Here is a 19,837-nt window from a genome sequence, read left to right as displayed (position 1 = left end):
TTATGCTATAAAAATTATATCATTTATCTGATGTGTATCTTGATCTATGATTCTTTCTGATGCATTCAGCAAATACCTAAAAACTATAAAAGAGATCATGACAAAGTATCTACTATTTAGATTCTCACACACATAAAAGAACATCTAAAATAAAAACATTAAAGAGGTGTGTGTAATGGTAGAAAGCAATGAAGCATAGGATGCAAAAGCAAGGTCCTCACCTCGAGGGTACCAAAAACCAAAGTGTCATGACAAAGTGCTGGAATGTTTATGTATTTGTTAAAAAAAAGAAATTATGCTTCAAAAATGCACTGAATGTTGTTCAATAACATGACAAGTACATAAGGGGAGAGCAGACAAGGATGCTCTTACTTTTCTATTTACTTTTATATTAAGATTCATGGCTATTTCTAATTTTAACTAAAAAAATCCTTGCACTATGGACAAGAGAAAAAATTTCAAAAATATTCTGGATCAAAGATAGTTCTAGGTACATATGCACAAGTGAATAAACAGGAAAAAGTAGGACTGACATTTTTCATATGTCATATCAGCCTATCATCTGCTAATTCACAAAGTAAATCATAATCTGGTCAGATCCAATAGGAAATATGACCCATAATTTTCAAGTTATTAAAAGTCTCTTAGAAATATAGATTCACTTAAAATATTAAAATGTAACTTGCTCTAAGTATATATTTTTTCCTAAAAGTTCACTAATTTTAGAACGGAGTTCTTTAAAGTATTATTTTATCAACAGTTCCATTCTTTAAAAGTTCTGCTATGTATGTTTTGTAATATAGTTCATATATAAGGTAAACATTTTTACATAAATTAATATGTATTTTAAGGAAGGAAAACAGTATACTAATTTGGATATGTAATCACATAATTTTGACAGCTTCAGAGGACACTCTAAAGTGAGTGATGAGCTTGCATAGATATCAGTGTCATGCAGAAGGATGGTTCACACACTGGGAGTGAAGGATTGGGAGCAATGCACTGGTTCCAGGTGACCTACCTAAGAACGTGATGTACAGAGGCAAACAACCACTTTTTGTAGACAGGGACATGAGAGGTTTCAGCTAGCACAGCATAATAGATTGCATGAGTATTTTTTTTTTAATTCCTAAAATAACGTATAAATTAAGATGGAATCACGGCCCGATGCTGTGGCTCACGCCTGTAATCCCAGCATTTTGGGAGGCCAAGGCAGGCAGATCGCCTGAGGTCAGTAGTTCAAGACCAGATTGGCCAACACAGCGAAACTCCGTCTCTACTCAAAATACAAAAATTAGCTTGGCGTGGTGGCACGTGCCTGTAATCCCAGCTACTCGGGAGGCTGAAACAGGAGAATTGCTTGAACCCGGGAGGTGAAGGCTGCGGTGAGCTGTGATTGTGCCATTGCTCTCCAGGCTGAGCAACAGAGCAAGATTCTGTCTCAAAAAAAAAAAAGAAAAAGAAAAAAAAAGAAAAAGAAAGAAAGAAAGGAAAAAAGATGGAATCAAACATTTGAGAGGTAGAAGAGTCCAACATAGTAATTGAAGAGAATGGTTTTCAAACAGTTGTTTTCAATAGAAAATATTTCTTTGGAAGAAGTGAAGCCCAACATGGAAAGTGGGATAAGAGGTCATGTTTTAATTTGAGACACTGTAGAGAGTTGAAATGAGCTCAACCTCCTTCACTAACATTCCCTTCCAGTGGTAGCTCCCATTGAGTGGTGAGAAATCTCTGAAGTAGCTCCAGAGCTCAGCCTAAACATTAACATATATATTATCAATTCTTCCTTCTACAGTTGAGCAAATTGGAAACTATTTCTGTTAAATCATGTGACTAAATTCTCCAAATTAAATGGAGAACTGGGACTAGACATATCAATCTTTCCTTAGATGAACTTACATCAGTGTGTAAAGAAGATGCCATGTCTTAACTAATGATTACATAGATAGGGTAATAGTAATATGATTATTACTGTATCCATAATTTATAAATGACTAAATTATCTTTGCATAATATATTTTTTTGTTTTTACAAATTACCAATTTTAATTTGTGAAGTTAAATACTTGTCATTATAAAATTTCACACAGAATAACACTTTGGTAAATTATTATAAAGAGCTGCAATTATTATAAAAAGCTGCAAATAATGACATCTTAAAAATCAACTGGCCTGGCACGGTGGCTCACGCCAGTAATCTCAGCACTTTGGGAGGCCGAGCGGGGTGGATCACCTGAGGTCAGGAGTTCAAGACCAGCCTGGCCAAGATGATGAAACCCCATCTCTCCAAAAATTTAAAAATTAGCCCGGCGTGGTGGCATGTGCTTGTAATCCCAGCTCCTTGGGAGGCTAAGGTGGAAGAATCACTTGAACCTTGGAGGCAGAGGTTGCATTGAGCTGAGATCATTCCATTGCACTCTAATCTGGGAGACAGAGAGAGACTCCCTCTCAAAAGAAAAAAAAATCATATTTATTTTTCATATTTTTAACACAATACTATACACATATACACTATAAACATATATAATACATATTCTTAACATAATACTAGTTAAAATGATACCAACAATAATATTTAAGAAAATAAGCAGACATTCTCTCTTTATTACTGAATACATTGTACAAAAATAAAAGGTAATTAAATAAAAATAAAAATCTATTTTACATTTTTGGGCAAAACAAAGACATTCACTAATGGAAGCGACTCACAGTTGAAGACATAATCAGGTCAAATGAGATGATTTAACAGGAAGTGAAGGTTCTTGTTGCATTGTATAGTCAATACGAGAGCTTTCTGGTGTTGATGCCATGAATAAACATTAATGCACAAAAATAAGAATGAATTCAGATAGTTTATGTGATATGTACAACCCATTCATTGTCATATCTAATTCTAACTGCTTTAGATGAATATTAGTTGTTAAAAATAACATTTGATTATTTTGAGGAGACTAACAAATGAACTCACAGCACACATGAGACACATTTGCATCATAAATATAAATGTGCTGCCGAAAATAATCAGCTCTAAAATATTAATTCCCAACTTTTATTTCCTTTTCTTAAGGAAATGAAAAGCCCAAACACTGTGAAACACATTAAAATATCTAATATTTCCAGAAGTTCTATTATGTGCTTAACACCATTCTGTAGATTAAGTATGTTCAATCTCATTTTAATTACCATTTTGTAGGTCAGGGATTGAAAAAATGCTGCCCCGGTCTAAATTCAGCTTGCTATCTTCTTGTAAATACAGTTTTATTGGACTGCCATCTTGCCCATTAATTTGTATTGTCTATGACTGCTGTCATGCTATGATGGTGAAATTGAATATGTACAACTGAACATATGACCAGCAAACCTTAAAATATTTATTATCTGGCCCTTTACCAAAAAAGTTTGACAGCCAGTGACGCAGATAATATGGTTTTGATTTTCAAGTAAGCTTAATATCAGGATGGAAGACACAAACTGTAAATTCTGGAGTAAGAATGGAAATCCAATTTTGACTGATGACAGGTGCTTATGTTTCTTATATTACACAACATAGACATTCAGAAAATAAACTATGCAAGGATATGATTTTTATGAGCTGTTCATGCATAAATATCTTGGAGTTATACTTGACTGAAGGTTAAGGGAAAAGTTTATATAATCTTATGCAAAGTTTACAGTGTAATAGAATCCAGCCTGCGGGCTCTACAGTATATACTGTTCTGCTTTTCAGGTGCTCCAGACCATCGTCTCTATTTCTCTGTATTCATGTGTTCTTTTATTCTCCTTTCCTATTAGAATAGAAAGAATGTTCCTTTTAAAATTCACTTAACTTTGGATCCCATTTCTTCTACCATTCCAAGGTTCTTCTTCTCTCGATTAGTCTCTTTCTTCACAGACAACTTTTTGAAAAAAATTGCCTGTAATTACTGTGTCTATTTTTTTACCTCCAATATACTCCAGAACTTGTTGCAGGCTGGCATCTGTCTCATCCAATCCACTGAAAAGGTTGTGTTTAAGGTTACGGTCAAGAATATCATTGCTGCAGAGATCATTACACACCTTTGAATCTTTATGTTATTTGACTCTATATTTTACACTATCAGATACTCCACTGACATTGAAATTGTCCATTCTCTCGGGTGTTGTGAAATCACACTTTCAGTGTCTCTGCCTACTTTTCAGGCCACTCCTATTATTCGTCTTTGGTGGTATCTATTCCTCTATTCATGTTATAAATATTACTGTTCCAAACTTCAGTAACAGAATTTATCTTTTTATTCTATGTATTCTCCTGGGTAATTTTATTGATTACCATGTCATTAACAGGTGTGCAATTAACAACTGTGTATTTTAGTCCATATTTCTCATTAACTCTAGAATTATATAGCTAACTACATTTTTCTATGTATTCACTAACTACCCTGCTGGCATCTCAAAATTAACATGTCCCAGGCTAATACCACCATGGCCTCTGTCAAATGTATCTTCTTCTCTCTCATGTGTTTGTCCTCTATCACAGTAAATAAAATTTTCCTCTCTACCCAGGCCCAAGACAGACAGAAATCTGAATAATATACTCAAGGCTGCATGAAATTATAATGCCAAACTATTAATTAAAATGAGAAATATAGCCATCAACCAGATTGGCATGTCCATGGTTGTTGATTGATGCTTTTGCCCTAAGGCAAATCAAAATGGAAAAAAAGTATCAAAATTCAAAAGTTGTTTGGGAACATAAATTTATAGCCAAGTTTCTTTATTTCAGACCTTCATGTCACTGGATGAAATGAAACCATAGATAAATATTTGTGGAAGACAACTCAAATTTCAAAGAAAAAGGTCTGTTAATTACATTTCACAGAAGTGATTACTCTATAGTTGTTTTATTTTACATATTCACTAATAATGATACAGGAAATACGGATAAGTAAAAAGAAGTTTCAAGACAGTATCTATATGAAGACCTCATATATATTATTGCTTACCTATATAGAGATTGATACCAATGTAGTAGAGATTTTAATATTTCTATATGATAAAGATATATAATAGAGATAGGTGTCCAGCTATATATCTGAGTATATTTTTTAGAGGTATAAATAATGTTAACGGAGAAGACCACTACCTAACAGAACTAAGCAATAGCTTACTTTTTACGTGCTAACCATTTTTCTTGGGAGCATTAACTTAAGCATTCATTTTCTTGATTGTGTCAAGTTATATAACCACAGATTGATAAAGGTGTGGTAAGAATTTGTTTAAAAAATGATACAGCTCCTGCTCTATTGTGCAACACAAGATAGACACTCACATATTGAAGCTGACTATTCCATACGTTACTATTTCTATGTGATGGGAATATTGATATGACTAAGATGGTAGAATCCATTTACACTAGAACTTGAGTAGGAGAAAATAAACAAAATGCACAATAAAATTTCAGGTAGAGATAACATATAGTAGGGTTGGAAAGTGTGTCTCTGAGGAGGCTTTGCTGCATAGGGTAAGCAGTGATGATTTCTCTGTGGGGTTGCCTTTGAGCTGAGATCTGAATGAAATCAGGGAGAAAGCTACAAGAAGATCTGAGGGAGATGACATTTCAGCAACGGGCAACAATGGCAAAGGCTCTCACATAGGAGGGACTGCACAGCAGTTGTTGCTGCATCATAGTGAATGATGGGGAAATACAGGAAAGGCAATCAAAGATGTGGGCAGGAAACAAATCTCAATGAATACTTTCACATTTCTGCATGGCCGGGGCTTTTTGAACAAAGAGTACTGATATCTGAGTTAAAGGATATTTGAACAGCAGTCCCAGAGGCCTCCAAAGAGATATTAACTCTTATCTCTCCTGGGTCATATACTTACCTTTCAGAGTGGTAAGGTGCAGACTTTCCCTGCTCTTCAAAGAAGAAGTGCATTTACACTGCAAAGTATCCCTTCCTTTCTCTGGAGGGGAGGAGAAACAAATGTGTCAGCCATTCTATGTACAGGTTTCAGTATCACAATTTTGGGACTCCTCTCCTGTGGCGCAAACCCCATCTGCATGTACAAGTGACATTAGACCCTTGTATAATTGATGTAGAGGCAACCAGAACTAAGGTGCTCTGTGAGTAGATATCAATCTGTTCTTTGATTCAGGAACCTCCCGTTTCCTGAAAAATACACTAACAAATATAAAGACTTAAGAGTTGTAACCAAGGAACCATATCCTTTTGTACCTCCCTAAGATATTTGATTTTTATTTCAGGTGAGAGATTAATGGTTACTTTGACCAAAGTAGTAGCTGTGGAAATTCTGATATGAAGTAAGAGTAAAAGATGTGCGTTGAGTATAAAGCTGATAGAAAGCCACACAAATTATTAACACTGGTGTGCCTAAACTGAACTCCCCATCTCTACACTTGCCCATCTAGAGTTAATTTGCCATACAGTAGCTGGAGAAGGTTCTTCAAAGCAATATTTTAAATCATATCACTTTTCTGCTGAAAAACATTCAATGGCTTCCCTTTTTGCAATAAAATCCAAAGTCTTTAGCTCTAATGATGCCCCCCAAAATTTTACATGAATCTACTTTTCCACTTCATTCATCAATGTTTTTCTGATTCCATTTCCCACCATGTTCACTTCCAGCCACAATGGCCTCCTTGCTGTTTTTCTGGCTGACAAGGTACATTCTTGCCTCAGTGCCTTTGTAGGTTTAACTTCTGTCTGGAAAGTTCTTAATTCAGATATCCACTTAACTTACTCCATCACTGCACAGAGGTCCCTGCTCAACTATAACTTCAGCAAGAGGCCTGTTCTTGCCACTATAAAATCTCATCCCAATCAAAAATGTTTTTATATTAGTCTTTCAAATCTATTTATCATAGTGCTTATTAGCACCAGCCATATTTTATGTGTTTGTGTCTGTGTGTTTACTGGCTTCTTTTTAACTAGAATATAAATTCAGGACTTTAGAGATTTATTTTTTCATTGCTGGATTCCCAAGATCTTGAATAGTGCCTAGTGCAAACTAGACTTTCATTAAATAATGAATAAATAAATGTATGAGTGGAGTTATTGGATTTGAGCTTTGGAAAAAATAAAATGAAGACATTGAAAATGTGTTAATCTATTAGGGGTATGTAATACTACTTATAGATTTGTGGAAGATGATGGCAGGAACAGGTTTGAGGGATACTTTACACAGTTAAATTCAGACAAGGACAAAAAAGTGTTATTTTAAAATGTTAAAATATAATAATACAAAATGTGTTAAGATGTAAATTTAGATAATAAATATAAAGTATTGAAAAGGACGCTGATCTAGAACACAAATATTTGAGTTTAGAATTTCACTAATCCTCATGGAAATTCTCTAGCCTCTCTTATCTGGTTTTCCTGGTTTCCATCCTTCTGGCTTTTACACATATTTTCCTTACCAGCTTAAATTCATTAGATAATGATTACTTGAATTATTTCCCCAGCCTTTATCTTATTCACTTTTGAGAAATAGTCTTTTAAGTTGATTCCTTTGCTTTCTCCAGAATCAAACTCCCAGGACATGACAACCATATTCAATACTTGGTCTGTTATAATTTTTATAAGCATATCTTTGTTCTCTAGTTGTTTATTAAATGAGAACAGTTATTGAGTATGTTACATTATGGATCCATAATGCTATTTAAAATAAAAAGCACAATGTTATAATTTAAGATGATCTGGTCTACAGAAACACAATCTAATTGGAATTAATTTAGATAATCAATCACAACTGTTGATGCTGCCAACAAGGGCTCAAATTAGTGCCAACATTGATTGTGGTTCTTTTCTTGCAATTGTTTTATGGGTATTAAGTGGAATGCATAATAGCATTGAGCTCAAAGGACTCCTGCTGCTTCCTCCTTCAAACACAATTTACTACCATTTGCTGGAAATCTCCACATCCACTCATCTTTTTTCCTAGCTTGTTACAGCATTGATTCAAAATCCTTGTTTTTCTCTTAGTTGCATCTTGTATAACAATTTATCAAATGTCTTGCTGAGATCTAGGTAAAAGACTCCCACTGTCTTTGCTTCATTTACTTCCTCATTCTCTGCAAACACTTGATCAGGTCTCCTGGGCCATATCCTTTTATTCTCATACAATGTTGGCAAATAGTACACTTGATGCTCTTCTGACAACTTAGATGTGTGTTTATTATAATTGGAACACTTACTAGTTAAAAAATAATGAGTTCCCCAAGAGTTTTTGTTGTTGTCATTGTTGTATTTTTGATTTTGTTTTGTTTTACAGTCAAATTAAGCATTTAAATCATTTTTCTGTTCAGGTCCTCATAGGGATGACAGAAGAAGTATGCTTTAGAATTGTGTACCTCTTTTGTCTCTCCTCCTCCTATCTTTTCAAGGAGTGCTGATCACTTTCTCTCCTTCTGAAACTCTTTCCTACTTGGGCTGTTTAAAACACCATTTCTTGCTGATCCTCTTCCAATTTCTCTGACCATTTGCTGCTTGCCTTCTTTTTCTACTTCTTCCTCCAACAGTTCTTTGAACACTGGTGTTCATGAAAGTTTCCATACCCAGCCCATTATTCTTCTCCTGCCATATATATTCTGGCAGGGGGGATCTCTTTTATTCCTGCCACAAACCCTGTTCTCTCCCTTGAAACCGATGTCTACATGTTTGCAGGACATTGCTAACTTGTCTTTAACATTTCTAAATCCAAAGGAATGTTAAACTCAACATTTGTATAATTGACCTCATTTTTCACTCCATAATAACCTTGACTTCCTCCTTTATTCCCTTCCCATTTAATGTTAATATCTTCTACCTTGTTGCCCAAACCAGAAAATTCAGAGCCACATTAAATCTCTTTTCTCCTTCTCTCCAAATGCAATTAATCACATCCTGCTGGTTTTTATCTTGTGAAAATTTCTAAACTCTGTTTCTTTCTTTTAGAGGCTCTCTTATTATTGTGTTAGGATTACACCAAGAGCCTCCTACATCCGCTTACTATGATGGGCTTTCTCAAAGCCATCCTCACTTTATAGCTGCACTAATTCATTTCACAGCAAGTTTTACAATCTGTCATTTGTTCTCCGTCATGTAAGATTAAGTTTTAAGCTCTGTAGCTTTCAGAATGAAGTCCTATATACTGTGACCTACCTCTGTCAATCTGAAAATGTAACTCCTGACAATTTAAATTCAGTCACAGTTTCTTCATGTATTTACCTATGATGGTCCTTTGTCTTGAAATAATTTTCTTCATCTGACCCAAATTGTATAATATTTCATAAACCATGGTGGGTTTCCTCTTTAGTCTTTGCTACATGTCTTCTCTTCTGCACTCTCACAGCATCCTACGAGTACAACTTCATCTCAGTTGTCACATTATGTTCAAAATAAACATTTAGGTGGATTTGCTTTCACTAGCATGTGAGTTTATTAAGTCAGGTTTTAATGCTCTTTTCATCTTTTTGTAACTAATATTTAGCACTGCATTGGCTCACAGGAAGAGTAAGTAGAATTTACCCAAAGAAAAAAACCTTTTCAGCAAATTTTTCTGTCTTCATCTACCTTGAGCTTTGAAACATTTTATACTCTCAGCAGTCTTCTCTCTTTAAATATTGATTTTCTGGCTTTCTCCTATACATATGCAACTTATTACTGTCTTTTTTCAAAGTTCATACTCTTCTCCCCATGATTTAAGTGTTGATAGATATTTAGAGCATCTACGTGTTCTCGGCTTTCAACTCTCTACCTTCTTTGCAGGTGAAGAGATTTATTTTTGTGATTTAATTTATTATCATTATGTTGACAACTTTCATATTAATATCTTTGGTTTCTGTGATGTTTAATACGGAGATTTCAACTTGACTGGATTGAAGGGTGCAAAATAGTGTTCTGAGGTGTGTCTGTGAGGTTGTTGTCAAAAGAGATGAATATTTGAGTCAGTGGACTGGGAGAGGGAGACCCACCCTCAATCTGGGTGGGCACCAGCTAATCAGCTGCCAGCATAGCCAGAATAAAAAGCAGACAGAAGAACATGGAGAGATTAGACAGGCTTAGCCTCCCAGCCTACATCTTTCTCCTTTGCTGAATGCTTCTTGTCCTCAAACATCGGACTCCAAGTTCTCCAGCTTTGGGACTCGAACTGGCCTCCTTGCTCCTCAGCTTGCAGATGGCCTATTGTGTGACCTTGTGATCGTGTGAGTTAATGCTCCTTAATAAACTCCCCTTTATCTATCCATCTATCCTATTAGGTCTGTCCCTCTAGAGAAACCTGACTAATAAAGTTCCACATCTGCATATTTCATTGTAAAATAACATTTTTATTGAAACTATTTGGTTCATCAAATTTAACACATGCAAATTTGAATTTACTATATTCTCTCCAAAAAGAAGATGCATTTCGGTGGTCAGTATTTCAAAGATGAAAATTTCTCCCATCCCACTGCTAGGTTCAGAAACCTGGGATTCATACTTAACACTCTCTTTTTCTGTCAGTAGCCACCACCTGTAACTCAATTATCAAAACTGCCTCTTCCCAAACCTCTTATTGTATTTTTTTTTTGCTTGACTTCCTCCCATAGAGCAAGCCACCATCATCTTTTTTGTACCACTGCAACAGCCGGATAATTAGTTACTCCCTGTCCAGGGTGCTTTTCTTGCAATCTATTTAGACTACAGTTAAAAGGATTTTTTAAATTTTAAGAATAGTTCCTCCTCCCCTCAACCCCTGCCAAAGATGTCCGCATCTAAATCAGTAGAACTCATGTTTATCATGTTTATGTTACCTTTCATGGCAAAGAGAAATTAAGGTTGCAAATAAAATTAAAGTTGCTAATTAGTTGACCTTAAAATAAATCAGATTATTCTAGATTGTGCTGGTGGGCCCAATATAATCACAAGGCTTGTTAATAGTGGAAAAAGTAATCCGAAGGGAGAATCAAAGAGAGGGCAGAATCAGAAAGAGTAGACCTGACATTGCTGACTTTGCAGGTGAGAGGGAAATGAATGCTAAGAAAAGTCAAGGAGAGCCAAGGACAGCTTCCAGGAGCTAGAAAAGACAAAAAATGAATTCTCTTTCTGAATGCCTCCAGAAAGGAATGCACTCTTGACAACACTTAACATTTGAACACAGCAAGAGATGCATCAGACTTCTGAACTACAAAATGGTAAGATAATAAATCTGTGTTGTTTTAAGCCACTAAATATGTGGTAATTTGTCACAGCAGCAATAGAAAATTACTATGCTACCTAAGAGACAAACAAGTTCTGCATCATTTCTTTTCATATATACATTTTATCTGCTATAACCCCACATTTCTTGTATTTTAATCACAAATTACCTATCATTTCCTAAAAAAAACTTCCTTAATCCATATTTCTCTCCTGTAGACTCCTTATCTCCTAATCTGTCTAACACCTTAAATAATCACTAGCACAGAGGACCATCTGAATAAAATGATTTATGAGGCAGTTATATGATGAGTCTCTGTTTCCTTCACTTGACTGTGAGTCTGAGAGAGCAGACGCCACATCTTTAAACCCTACTTGTTTACGTTCAGAGCCAGCACAGTGCCTTGCACTTCGTAGGCACTTAGGAGATAGTTGTTAAACAGGTGAGTGAGGGATTGAGCGAATGCATTTATCCACTGCCTTCTGTGTAATATTAAAGTAAAAAGTTTGATATACATGATTTATCTGACTATTCACAAAATGGTGTAATAATTCTATCTATTTCAGAGGCAAGAAAATGGGAGCCTGGCATAGCTAGAAATTTTTCTTAAGGCCATGTGGTAAGTTATGGCATAGACACAAGAAAAAAAGAAAAACAGATATTTCTGAACTCATTAACTGTATTTTTTCACCACATGCTATGTCTTTTGAGGGATGCTGCTATGGACATCAGCAAATACCAAGCCAACCATCCTGCTTGAGTCCTACTGATAATTAAAGGCATCTAGAAATATGAAAAGAGCCTAAACTGAAAGTATTTTTGCCTATCATTTTTCTGCCTAGCACCTAGTGTAGTGCAAAGCATATATCACCACTCAATAAATATATTTTGAGGAAAATGAGTGAATGAATCAATGAATGAGTAAACAAATATTCTAGATGCCTACCTCTTTTTACGGGGGAGAGAGACCTGGAAATAAAAGAATATCTTAGCAGATAAACTTCACAGTTACAGCTTTCTTCTTGCTTGCTTTCTTTCTTTCTTTCTTTCTTTCTTTCTTTCTTTCTTTCTTTCTTTCTTTTTCTCTTTCTTTCTTTTCTTTCTTTCTTTCAAGCTGGCTCTGATATCTTACCTCCTGATTCCTGGTTCCTTTTAGTATTTGGGATGGGGAGAGGAAAGAGGGCCCTTCTATGTGAGGATACTACAGTTCTATCATTGTACTGGACAATAAGAGAAAGGATCTTAAAGTAATATCATCTGTCTATATTAATGTGACTTTAATTGGATTTAACTTTGTGGAAAATAAAAAAAGACAAATAAGTGGAAAATAGAGACAGCATACATAATAATTAGTGTCAAAAATAATAGTGAATAAAAATAAAAAATTGAATGGAAAACAGAAGTTCATACTCTCAGTTCAAAACAAACTTGACATCATATTTTGAGGTTTTTGTCCTCCTAAGACTCCCAGGAAATGTAATGTACCAGCTCATTACTATTGTTCTAGTAGTTTTACCTTTGTAGGAACACAACAAGTTTCATCATGATTTCTCCATTCATCTGGATCCCTCTGATGTGCATTATAGTTTGAAGTCACTTAAAAACTATAACTATTTGAAGGCAATATTATCCTTCATTAGAATCTTTTAAGAGTTCATAAAAATGTGTGGCTTATACCAGTCCACATATAGCTGGTATGATCTTTGTGCTAATTTCCTCTAACTTTTTAACAGGAAATGTCAATGTAGTATAGAGTAGAAGGTAAAAGCATAGGCTCACAGTTAGGAGTTGAAAATAAATCTCCCTTCCAAACCTTACTTGCTCAGTTTGTTTTTAGGTGTTGCATGTGAATAATAAAAGGAATAGTTGCACAGTTTTTTGAGGAGTAATGAGGGAAGGCACATGAAATACTCGGTATAACACCTAGTATGCTAAGATACAAAAGCATTTAACATGAATTATCTTTATTATATCATAATTTCAATCATAACATTCTCATTACAAAACATATAACATTCTAAAATCTCATCACAAAAAAAGGGGTCTTTAATGATTTACTTACTGGTTAAATACTGAAACTCAAATATAGAATTTCAATATTTACTATCCTGGACAAAGACTCAAATCTTTTTATATATCCTCAGTGATGGACTTGACACGTAGCTGTGACTTTTTTCAGACATATATTATTAGTACTCCTCCAAACAACCATTTTATTTTTTCGTACTTATAATGTGAAGGTTTATTTTTGCATACCCTGCTGAGTAACACAATGTCTCAGAGTCTCTATCTGAGAATTTGGAGGCATTTACTCCACTGCTTATCCAAAAATAACTCTTGAAAGGTTTATTCATTTTTTTAAAAAAGTTGTTATTTTGTTGTATAAGGAGCTGTTGTGAGTTGGTCCCTGGATAGGGAGCACTCTCCTTCCTTCTTGTGAAGGAGTGCTTAGAAATAGAATAGTACTTTTTTCTGTTTGTGCTTTTTTGTCTTCCAAAACTGAATCAGCCTAATATAAATGATTATGTAATATTAATATGAAATAGAGAGAGAGCAAATGGTAAAGCCAATTAATCTCTAATGCAAGGGATTGGTATTTCAACAGTTCATTCCAATTGTAGCGCTATTTCATCCTGTTTGTTTGATCACTTATTTATTTATTCAGAGATATATTGAGGAATTACTCTCAGGTATGGTACTGTTATGTTTGTTGCAGTAAAACCATTAAACCAGACAGACAGAATCCCTGTGACTTGGCTCTTGATTTCTTATTATTGTTAAAATCAGATGACTTTCCTTTGTCTCAAACAACAAAGGGAATTGTATTCATGTTATTGCAATTATAGTAAAATAAGTAATGAAAGTTCTTAGCGATGATGTTAAATATGAGGTTTTGAGTGACCAGTTCTTAGTACTAGTTTAATATTTTCTGTGTATGTATCAATATATTCTTAAGATATTTTACCTAAAATCTGCTACCATTTTAAAAACCTAAATCCCAAATGCGATTACACACACTATTTGTCGTCAGCTAAATGTTATATAAACTTTCCCTTTATTTCATTGATCGTAAAATACATGCTTAAACACATATCAAACAAAAATCTACTTTACTTTTTTTAGAAAGTTGTACATTTTTTTCTGACCTATGAGGAAGCAGAATTTTAAAAATTGGTTTGGACACAAAAACCTATTTCTAGTGTCTTTGTTTCCTTTCCATAAATCATTGTTCAGAATGGTGAGCCAATTTACTATTAGTTTCACTGATCCTTTCCACTGATCTTACATGACTGTAAAGAATTTTGTCAAAGGCTTTCCAAACATCTAAGTTTAAAATCCTCTTTAACTCCTTTCCCACATTTGTCTACCTGGAGTGAAGTCCCTGAAGAATTTCACAAAAGTAGTGAGTGATTCCTTTTATTCTCTAAATGTGTGTTGTCTGTTCTTAATCAAGCTGAGCTTTTCAAAGTGGTCCTCATTTGATCTCTAAAAATAGTTTCTAAAAGTTTTCAACATAACAGAAGTTAAAGGAAGCTGTCTGAAATATCTAAGTGTGTGTCCAAGACTGCTCTTCAGTTAATGTTTTGTTTTGGTCACAAATCAAAAGGAATATTTTCTTCATAGAAAAAATATAAAATATTGTAATGCCAACAACAACATGCCTTTTTAACTAAAATCTTAAATTTGTTCATAAGGATATTTTCAATTTCCTATTAATTGATTATCATATTTTGTTATATTTCATTGCCATTAGGGAACATCCTTTTATTTTCTTCTGACACAATGATGGGTCTATTGGAGTAGTTCTGAATGGAGATAGCCATTACTGAGGGATGAGGGAAAGAGGGAAGATCAATGTTTGTCAAAGATATTTCTCGAATCTGTTAAAAAGCTACTATTGTTTTATAGCAATTTACTCTAAATCTATATTCAGTAATGGATATACATCCACAGAATTCCTGTAATTTTTTTGAAATATCTGATAAAAGTCTAAGGACCCCCTCTTTGCTCAGAATAAATGTGTGACTTTGGATGAATATCTTATATTTTCTAAGCCTCAATTTCCTCCCTAAAGGCAAGTAGACAATTTAAGAAACTTTAGAAAATAGTGCAGGATAGAGATTATGAGATCATAATGAATGTCTGCCTTGAAATTACTGTTTTTTTTTTTTCCTGTCCTATGTGTTAAAATGGACTTAGAAGTTTTATACAGATTTTCAGTCACACACGTTTCTCAGTTTTTATCTTTACAGGTATTAACCTGATCCTATAGATATGTTCTCCCTTCTCACTACTACCCCAACCGCCCAAAAATATTCTTCATTTTTTTGGTAAAAATGCTATTCATTTTTTGTTAAAAATAACTGCATTGGTGGATGACTTTACATGTATATGGTGACCCTCCATTTATCCTCCATTTGAAGGTGACTTTTTGTGTGCCATACGCTGTATATTGAGAATGAGAGAGAGTTTTTTGCCCTTGAATAGCTTGTGACTCATTTAGTTATTTTTTTAGTGAAATGTTAGGGCATTGAATCATAGGTATATACCTTGAAAGAAAAGCCAGTGATTAAACAGCCCTACTTGACATGATAATGTTGGGTATTTTGAGCCAGCAAAATGCTAAAATATACTTACTAACCAAAAAAGAAAAATAGTTCTACTCTGCCTACACAGCACAGTTGTTCAAAGAGGGGATACTAGATAAGGAGGTTCTTAGCCACACACTATAGTTTTTGTGAGATTTCTTAACTTAGGCTTTTTGGGACCAATAAGGCTTCAGAAATAGGCTTCAAATGATCCACAGTCTTGCTAAAATTGTACATAAAATCATGTGTACATGGAATTCTGTCCTATGAAAATAGTTCATAGCTCACATGACATTTACCGTTTATTACATCTCACACACATACATAATAATATACTGATAACCAAATTCTTTTACTTATTATCAAAATGCTTAATTGTCTTTAATAACCTGAGAGAGAAGTAATACGAATATAATTCTACATGTTTCATAGATTAAAAAAGTAATATGTATAATACATACATGTTATATGTTATACATATTACTTATATGCTGTTCCCTAATGCATTACCTCAAATTTCATTTTTTTTCTAGTATTGACCTTTACCAAGCCAATTTTAAGCCAGTGCTTATCCACATATTCGTTTAATTGTGTTCTAATTTCCTATCTATTGCCTGAGAAGCCTAGGTAGCCCAAAAATGGAAGAACTATGCTAGCTATCAAATTTCGATCTCTAGCACATCAGCTTGGGAGGCTGTCTACTGAGCTGGAAGGTCATTTAAATTTTTTCTCATTTTCAAATACTAACACTTCACTAAAGAGAGTTACAGGCAGAACACATTTGCCATATCAATGAATAGAAAAAGATGAACTCTTCACTGATTAGAATGCTACCTATTATATACAGAATAAGAAATTATGTTGGGAATGATATGGGTGTAGTAGACTAAAAGTTGCAAAAATATCCCATACTATTAAAACTAGAAAGGAGGAATTCATATGCACGAGAGTGATAACAGGAAATATAATTCTAACACTGAGGGCAGAAAGTCATTTGCCTATTAACTACCTGTTCCTTTTAGTACAGGAGCAACAAGAAACTATTGCTCCACATTTGAGGAAATTTAGCTTTACTTTTTATTATCAATTTTTTAAATAAACAAATGGAATTAGATAACCAACAGTCTTCTCTCCTTTGATTGAAAACTGAGTAACTAGCTGCTCACTGTAGGCCAGCATAATCAACACTGGTATCTCAAATTGTGAAAGTTTTACTTCACTTTGAGTCTAAATTTAATTATTGTATTTTTTCTTTATTAGTTCCAGAATGTACACCATTTAAGAAAATATGTATGAGTCTAAATAGGCTTAATTCTTTCAGACAATAAATGGTTGACATGATTTTTCTGACAGTTGTGACCATAGTTTGCGATAGGCATTCTACTTTTCATATTGATTTAAAATGTATTATGATGCTCAGAGATGAATATATACATGGCATATACCATATGTATCTATATAGACAAATATATAATTGTAATCCCAAAGTCAGTATTATTTTAAAACACTTTAATGTTCTTTACCTATGTAAAAACCATCAGTACACCTGATTTATTTTTAGCAATCAAGTAGAACTTTAGATTTTTCCACATACTTAAGCCAAAAAAGTCATTTTATTACTTTTAAATGCTATCTTGCTCATTTTTATGTACAGTCTGTCTCTTTTAATCATTTTGATTATTACAGTTTAATCTATGGCATCAGCTAATTAACTAACATGTAGCAAATGAGCACCTATTATGAAACAAGCACTTTAATAAGCAATAAAAGTAACAGGTAATATGTGCTATGGTTCAAGCTTTTTTATAGAATTTTTTTAATTTTTAAAACAACCTTATAAAATATATATTGCCATTATTCCTATTTAAAAGATGGAAAAACATAAAAAATCACAAAGGACTATTATGAACAATTATATGACAACAAATTGGATAACCTAGGGCAAATGGATGAATTACTGGAAATATACAATCTACGAAGAATAAATCAAGAAGAAATAGAAAGCCTAAACAAACCAATAGCAAATAGAGATTGAAGTAGTAATCAGAAGCCTTCCATCAAAGAAAATTCCAGTACCAGATGGCTTCATAGCTGAATTCTATCAAACATTAATAGAAAAATTAATATCAAACCATCTTAAACTCTTCCAAAAAGTAGAAATAGACTGAATGCTTCCAAACTCAGCCAGCACTATTTGGTTAACAAAGCCTCACAAAGGCCTCACAAGTAAAGAAAACTATGGGCCAGTATCTCTGATTAATGTAGACGCAAAAATTCTCAAAAAAATACTAGCAAACCAAGTTCAACAACATATCAAAAAATTATATACTATAACCAAATAGGATTTATTCCTGAGATACAAGGGTGGTTTAAAATACACAATCAATGTAATGTGCCATTTTAACAGAATGAAAGATTTTTTTAAACCACATGATCATTGTAACTGATGCAAAGAAAGCATTTAACAAAGTTCAGCATCCTTTCAGGATAAACATTCTCAAAAAAAATAACTATAGGAGGAATTTGTCTTCAACCTAATAAAGATTGTTTATGAAAAACCCACAGCTATCCTAGTAATCAATAGAGAAAAACTGAAAGCTTTTTCTCTAAAGTATGGGCCATGGCAAAGACGCCCATTCTGTTCTATTTAACATAGTTAGGGAAGTAATAGCAAGAGCAATCAGATGAGAAGAAGAAATAAAGGGGATACAAATCAGAAAAGAAAAAGTAAAATTAACCCTGTTTACAAATGTGTAGAAAACCCTAAAGACTCCATATAAAAAAGTTGTTACACAAATAAATGAATTCATCAGAGTAGCAGGATACCAAGCCAGCATACAAAATTAGTTGCTTTTATGTACATCTACAAAAATCTATTTGAAAAATAAATCAAGAAAACAATCCCATTTAAAATAGCATTAGTAAGAGATAAATTAAACCAAAGAAGTGAAGTGAAAGATATGTACAATATAAAGCATGAAAACTATAAGCATTGATAAAAGAAATTTAAACACACAAATTAATAAAAAGATATCTCATATTTGTGAGTTAAAATAATTAATATTGTTAAAATGCTCCTATTGCTCAAAACAACATACAGATTTAATGCAATCCCTATCAATATTTTAATTTTTCAAATAAATTGAAAAAAAATTAAATGGAACCACAGAAGATACTGACTAGCCCAAACGATCTTGGGAATGAAAAACAAAGTTGGAGGCATGACACTTCCTGATTCCAAATTATATTACACAGCCATAGTAATCAAAACAACACATTATTGGCTTAAAAATAGATATATAGGACAGTGGAACAGAATAGAGGACCCAGAAGTAAACCCAGTAATATAAGGTCATCTAATTTTTGACAAGCTGCTAAGAAGACACAATGCACAAAAGATACTATCTTCAATAAATGGTTTATTTTATTTTTCAAGCCAGATATAATAATATCTTCCCATATATAGGAAATTTCTTGAACATAACTGGCATGTAGTAGTTAACATGACTTTACTAACCCAGCCACAACTCATGAAACTACAGGTAACCTATGTTCAGTCAATCTATAAGCTGAGTAATCAATAGCATGTGAGTTCCCTGACATGAATGTTCTTCCTGTGAGTATCAAGAAGACTAATTAATATGCATAGATATTTTTAATTTAAAATTAAGATACAGAGTCAGGAAAGTATAACAAAGGCTAAAATTGAAATACAAACAGAGTTATATAAAATTCTATCAAAATTGGAGACGACAAATTCAAGGAGCAAAAACAGGCATACAAATGTGGGTACACAAGTTTTATCTCTCTCCAATAGATCATTCAATCAAAAAATTATAAGCACTCTATATTTAAAGTACTTCAGTGTCATGAGCTTCAGAAGAAACATTCCAAATGTTTTAAAACTGGTATTGATGAAGATTTCCAAGTTTATCCCTGACATGTAAAGAACCTGGAAGTTATTACTCCTGTCCTTACAACAAAGAAAAGCTAGACAAACACAAGAATTTTATTAGTTTTATTAGAGAATGGAGGGAAAAGGAAAAAACAACTACCACGAAATATTGAGTGTCAAATGCATCTGGAGAG

The 19,837-nt window shown here is 33.6% G+C and overlaps 1 long non-coding RNA gene across 1 annotated transcript; it reads right to left on the bottom strand.

The window, feature by feature from the left end:
* Positions 1-353: 353 nt before the first annotated feature.
* On the bottom strand, positions 354-18,052 carry LOC115831825. The gene is made up of 3 exons (XR_004027314.1): positions 17,973-18,052; positions 2,254-2,257; positions 354-365 (listed from the first exon to the last, which is right to left on the bottom strand). It is a non-coding gene; the product is annotated as an uncharacterized LOC115831825 (long non-coding RNA).
* Between the last annotated feature and the right edge of the window lie 1,785 nt (positions 18,053-19,837).

The sequence above is a fragment of the Nomascus leucogenys genome, chromosome 20 (genome assembly GCF_006542625.1).
Source record: "Nomascus leucogenys isolate Asia chromosome 20, Asia_NLE_v1, whole genome shotgun sequence".
NCBI classification, from domain to species: Eukaryota; Metazoa; Chordata; class Mammalia; order Primates; family Hylobatidae; genus Nomascus; species Nomascus leucogenys.
This window is presented reverse-complemented; position numbering and strand designations above follow the sequence as displayed.